The following is a 6,729-nucleotide window of genomic DNA, read 5'->3' as shown; positions in this document are numbered from 1 at the left end:
TTGGAGTGTTTTTTCTGGGGTCTCCTTTAGCTGGTACCCTTCCGGCTCCTTGGATCTGGATGTCTGCTTTCCTTAACTCTGGGAACTTTTCAGCAATGGTTTCTTTTACTCTAGCTTTTTCATTGGGGTTGTTTCCCTGTCCTTCTTGTAAACCAATGATTGTAATGTTGTTCCTCTTGGCGTCATCCCCTAGGTCTCTGATTCTCCTTAGAGCAATTTTGAGTTCTGTTCCTATTGCTTGTTCTTCCCAGTGGGATTTCTTTTGCTCATCTTCAAGCTCGCTGATCCTCTCTTCAGCTGCACTTATCCTATTGCTATGGGCACTTACTAACTTTTTAATTTCATCCACTGAATCCTTTATTTGTGAATCTTCTTTTTGTAGCTTTTTAAAATTCTGTTCTCATTTTTTCCTGTATTTTCTTGGCTCTCTTTTCTACTGTTTTTTCATTTCTTCTTTTAGTCTTTGGATATCTCTTCCATTGATTCTTTGAGTAGGTCCTTGAACACCCTCTGCATTTTATCCTGGAATTCTTTATCAATGAGGGTGCAATTGTGGAAAACCTCGGTTGAGGATTCGGGATTCTTTTCATCATATTCTCCTTGTGGTGGAGATTTGCGCTTTGGAGGAGGTACTTTTTAGTTTTGAGCTTGTACAGCACATTTCATACAGGTCTTTTGTTATAAATGGAGTAGGCGAGTGGGATGTTGTTGTATTCTAGTAGAGGTGGTCAGAAATTTTTAGTCGGTATTAGGCGACAAAGTGAGAGATGAAAGTCCTGAGTGCCCATATTGGGAAATATAACTGCGGCTGGCCACCCAGGAGAAGGCCACGCCCACTTCTGGGAGGAAACGCTCCCTATATGGTGGCCACGCCCCTGGCCCATCCCAGGGTCACTCCCACGCAGGATCCTGGAATGTAGGTGGAGCAATGGAAAATCCCATGGAGCTGCCTCAGGTGTCCCCTGCTGGAGGGTGTCCAGTTCTGCAGGAAAAGGCGGGGGCTGGGGGTGTGGAGTGGAGGAGTGGTGAACCTGGCTTGTGCTCCCTCTACCCACCTGGAGGGGAGGGGCTGATAAGGTGATGGATAGTCCAAAGGAGCTGCTGCAGGTGTCCCCCGCAGGTGTACCCCTCTGGAGGGTGTCGAGTTCCGCGGGAAAAGGCACGGGGCTCTTGATTTATTTTTACTTTATGTTCCAATCTTAATGGTATCACCAGCTACTCAGTCAACCCAGCTAAACCCTAAAGTCTCTTCCACTTTCTCCTGCACAAGTCTCTGCTTTCTGATAAAAGGGAGGACCTCAGAATGCTGACATAAATCTAATACCCAGGGCCGCAGGAGATAGTGTAATGCTTATGGAACTTGTCTCACATGCACTCAATTTGACTCCCAGCACCACCTTATTGCCAGAGTATCAAAGGCTGTATAGCCTCAGAGGACCCCAAGCACCATGGCCACGTTTTCTGAAAATTGTCTGTGGGGCACCCACACCTCCTGAGCATTGCTTTAGAGACTCTCCCAGCAACCAAAAAATATGTAGTGCCCAAGAAACATGTACTTGTCTTAAATAGGGAGCCTCACTTGAGGTGAGGTTCACAAGGAAATATTGCATGAAAACATAAAACAAAGAGCAGGGGAGACAGTGTAAATCATGTGAGTACAGATCATATATTTGGTGAAATGTGTTAAGATTCAGATGCCCTAGTCTTCGCACCAGGGATATTCCTTCAAAAATGTCCCAATATACTGAAAAGGTTCTAGAATATTAGATGACTGAAACTCAATTATGAGCAACTTTGTAACTTTGTATCTCTTGGTAATTCTAATCGTTAAAGTAAATTTTAAATACTCCCATCAAATTTACCTTTTTACCACTAAATGGGAAAGATACATTCTAATACTTATCCTCACCAGAAGCTCAACAGAGTGTGGCACTTTCCATGAGATGTCCTCCCTTGCATTTTTCTCATGATACTTATTAGTACTTCACTCTTCTGTTTCTTCCCTTTACTCATGCCAAATCTTCCCATCTCCCTTGCAAGCTCCTGAAACATTATCCATTCATTATTGGTGCACTTTGCCACTGCTCCTCTTGACGTCTTGTCCATGAACTGATTGCAAAACATAACATAGCTGCAATTACAGTATTCATGCCAAAGACAGTTATTGATATATCTTTGCGTTTAGCTTTCTACAAGCTATTGGCACACAGGTGAGAAACATTTATTTTCCTACAGAGAACACAAAAATAGATATGCTGGGTTTTAAAGTTCCATCAGTATTCTGAGGTACAAAAGAAGGATATATATTTTTAATGTTTTATCCAATATCTGTGAGATAGACCATTGCAAATCTATTCATAATTTGCTTCCAGTCATACAACGATCCAACATGCGTCCCTTCTCTAGTGTACATTTCCCAAAACCAATATTCCTGGTTCCCTAAAACCATCCCCCAACGCCCTACCCCACACCCAGTGTGTCTCTATGGCAGGCTCTTTAATTCTTTTCTCTGTCTCCTTTTTATTTTGTGCATTAAGGGTCTCGTACAGGTACTAAGAGGTCATCATGTTTGTTCAAGGAATTTAGCATTTTTATCAGGAAGGTAAACCTGGAGTAGCTTTGAGGTACGGAAATGACTGCTGAGGCTTCCACAAGTACAGGGCAGTGGGTGTGGGATGCCCATCCTGCCCAGAGAAAGCCTGGAGATTTCAGTCACAAAACCCGCATATCCCAATTTTCAGCTGTTATATTTCAGTGAGAGCCATCCTGAGACGATGGAAACCAGAGGAGAGAATGGTGGCGATTTTGGATTGTGGGAGGAAGTGGCTGCACTGGGTTCTGTTTGGGTGGGCACCAAACTAACCTGCCTCCCTCCAATTTACCCTAGTGTGTTCAGCCTTTTGCAGGTCCAAGGTTAACTGTGGCTGTTGATATGTTCCAGATTTGTCTATGGGTCTCTGAAACAAGACCAATGCATTAGTTTGTATAGCTGAGCAAGGGGTGGTTTGTGAACATGGCTCCCACATATCTTTCGGGAGTTGAATTTCTCGGGAAACGTAGTCCTGAGTTGTTGGGAGCCAGCCAGAGGCACAGTGGCCATTTGAGGTTATCAGGAAGCATGAAGACACCATCAGACTGTTGATGTACTCACCTGAGGGTACAGGTTGACTTCCTGCAGGCACTGCACCACCAGACTAACAAATATTCTTTGAATTAATGAACGAATAATCAACATTTTCAAAATGTGTCTCTTTTTTGCATTTTAGAAGGGTACCTTCTAACATGAAAACAATCTTCATGGTATAATCAAGACCTACGATTTATTCTTAATACATTTAATAAAAGCTACACATTTTGGAAATTTATACAAAGAAATTCTTTTAAATTATCTGTCTTCATAATTTACTTGTAAATTACTAAGATATCACTGTTTCTTCCACCGTTCTTAGCATAGAAATTTACAGACAGAATGTGCTAAGTAAAAATTCATTTTGGCACTTCTGTTCAATGTAGTACTGGAAGTACTTGGAAGAGAAAATAGATAAGAAAAAGATATTAATGGTTTTTCATGTATGAAAGTTAGAAATAATCTCTCACTATTCACATAAGATATCATACTATATTCAGAGAATACTAAAATCTCTACGAAAAACTCCCAGAGGCAATAGACATTTATAGTAAAATTGCAGGCTATAAACTCAATACCCAAAAGTCTATGGCTTTTTTATATGCAAGTAATGAGAGAGAAGAAAGTGACATGAAAAAGCAATCCGATTCACAATCGTGCCTCAGAAAATCAAGAACCTTGGTATCAGCTTAACTAAATAGGTAAAGGACCTATACATCAGGAAATTAAAAAAGACACGAGGAAATGGAAACATATATACTGCATATGGAATGGGATATTTAATATTGTCAAAATGGCAATTCTCCACGAAGCATTGTAAAAATTCAACTTGATCCCTATAAAGATACCCATGACATTCTTCAAAGAAATTGATCAAGCACTGCTGAAATTCACATGGAACAACAAACGCACACGAATAGCTAAAGCAATTCTTGGGGAAAAGACAATGGAGGCATCACCTTCCCCAACCTCAAACTCTTCTACAAACGATAATAATGAGAACAGCATGGTACTGGAACAAAGGCAGAGCTGCAGACCAATGGAAAAGGATTGAATATACTGACACACACCCTCAAATATATAATCATCTAATCTTTGATAAGGGAGCAAGAAATGTGAAGTGGATAAAGAGAGTCCACCTTAACAAACGGTGCAGAAAAAACTGGACAGCTACATGCAAGAAAAATGGCTCAGACCTCTACCTAACACCATGCACAAAAGTCAGATAAAAATGGGTCAAAGGCCTCAACATCAGACCAGAATCCCACAGGTTCATTGATGACAACGTCGGCAAATCCCTCCAAGACATTGAAGCTAAAGGTATCTTCAAATATAACACGCCACTTGCCAAGCAACTAGAAACAGAGATAAACAAAGGGGACTATCTTAAATTAAGCAGCTTCTGTACCTCAAGAGAAACAGTGACCAGAAACAAAGACTCCGCTATGCGGGCAAGATACTCGCAGAAGCCTACCAGGTTCTCTGAGAGTGAGAACTGGACAATCAGAGTTGCTGTCTTCTAAATAAGATCCAGTCTCTGGATGTTGGCCATTGATGGCATTACATGGATCCAGGGGCAGTTCGTGGTTGTAGCACTTAATTATTAGAAGATGGGGGATCTGGAAGGAGGGGGCACAGTCTTGATCTGAGGAGCCATGGAGATCTCATCCCCCGGTCCCGCACATCTGGGTTCCTCTTTCAGTTCCTTCATGCATGAGGCTCCTTCAAGCTTGGGAAGGGTGGTCTTAAGCGTACCTATGTCTGGTTGCAGAGATCTTCAGCTGCCGGGGCTCTAATCAGGGCGGTGAGGGAAACTCACCCCGGCACCTCCAAGGGGCCTCGGTGAGGAAAGCCAGGTGCGAGGTCAGGACACTGTCGTTTTAGACATATTTGGAATTAATTTTAGATCGAAAAGTACACATCATTCAAAGTACTTATGTGCTTAATAATAAATTACTACACACTTGTTCAATAACCTCAGAGACCCCACTCTGCTCAGAGAACTAGATTTTTAATTACAGGTCTGTTTTGCCTATGTGTCATGACTGAGAATCACTATCAGTAGATATGAAACTCACTATACACAAAGATGCACATAGGTTACTTTGAGTCATCTATGTTGTTAATGTGAGTTGTCCATTAAACTTCACTGAGACCCTTTGTTCTGTCCTTTATAGGAGGCTCATGAGTCTCACCTTCCGTTCAAGTTGAACTTGTAATAAGGTGGAATGAAATCATCAATATTCTCCTCACCTCTTCCTTCAGGAGAAAAACCCTACTTACATTCAAGGTGGTCAAAGTGCAGACAACACCATCCACCTTTTCCTGGAGATGTACACAGGACTGAGGTAAGAACAGCAAAAGGCTCTATTTTAATGTTCTTAATGAAGGATTTAGGGAACAACATTAAACAAACTCATATACCATCTTCCAAAAGAATAATTTTGTAAAACTGATGCTTAGGGTATGGTAAACGATAATATAGTAAAAACCATATTTTATTTCTGGGACATTAAAATTCTAAATCTATTTATTCATGCTTCTTTGAAATACATTCCTTGATTAGGAATCATTGTCTGCCATAGGAGTGAGGAAGGACAACACTCAAAGTAATAAGAAGAGAAAAATATGGAAAAATTAACTCCTACTAGGTTTGATAACACATATACTAAAATTGAAATAATACAATGATAAGCATGGTCTTTGCACAGAGATAACATGCAAACTTGTAAAGCATTCCATATTTTTGTTGCAAGAAGAATTAACAGGTATACTTTAAGCTAAGACAATCCCCACAAGTACAAAAATTATACATAAAGAGAGCACAAATCCCCAAAACAACAATCTCTCTCAATGACAATGGACTAAATGTGCCAATTCAGAGGCACAGAATGGGAAGATGAATTAGAAAACTGAACCCAACAGTCTTCTGCCTGCAAGAAACATGTCTGAACAATCAAAACACCCATGGGCTAAAAGTAAAAGGCTGGGAAACAAGTTTTCAAGAAAATATCACCTCCACAAAGCTGGAGTGGCCATACTAGTATCAGACCACATGGACTTCAGGCTAAAGGTTATAAGAGACAGTGAAGGTCATTTCTTAATGATCATGGGATATGTACATCAGAAAGAACTCACCTTCCTCAATGTATACGCTCCTAAGGACAGACCAGCTAAATTCTTTAAAACAACTTCTAATAGACTTATGGAAAAACATTGATAGCAACACAATACTAGTAGGAGATTTCAACACTTCTTTGTCACTTCTCGATAGATTAAACAGACTGAAGCTCAGCAAGGAAATATTTTATTTAAGGGAAGTAATGAACAACCATTGGCTTAGGGAGGAAATCAAAGAGGAAATAAAAAGTTTCCATAAACAAATGAGAATGAGGACACGAGCTACCAGAAATTGTGGGACACAGCAAAAGCAGTGTTAAGAGGAAAGATTATAGCTCTGCCAGAATTCATCAGGAAGAAAGAAAGGGCCTACATGAATAAATTAGAGCTCAAGATTTTGCAAAATAACCAACAAAAGTAGTCCAAACTAGGCTGGAGGAAGGAAATAATAAAACTTGTACCAGCCATCAATGAGCTAGAAT

At 40.5% G+C, this 6,729-nt stretch overlaps 1 pseudogene; it reads left to right on the top strand.

Annotated features, from left to right (window-relative positions):
• The first annotated feature begins 5,778 nt into the window (after nucleotides 1–5,778).
• Nucleotides 5,779–5,875, top strand: LOC130025897 (uncharacterized; annotated as a pseudogene).
• Nucleotides 5,876–6,729: the final 854 nt, after the last annotated feature.

The sequence above is a fragment of the Sorex fumeus genome, unplaced genomic scaffold (genome assembly GCF_029834395.1).
Source record: "Sorex fumeus unplaced genomic scaffold, SorFum_2.1 ptg000032l, whole genome shotgun sequence".
NCBI lineage: Eukaryota > Metazoa > Chordata > Mammalia > Eulipotyphla > Soricidae > Sorex > Sorex fumeus.
The sequence above is the reverse complement of the archived record's forward strand: the minus strand, read 5'-3'. Positions and strand labels throughout refer to the sequence as shown.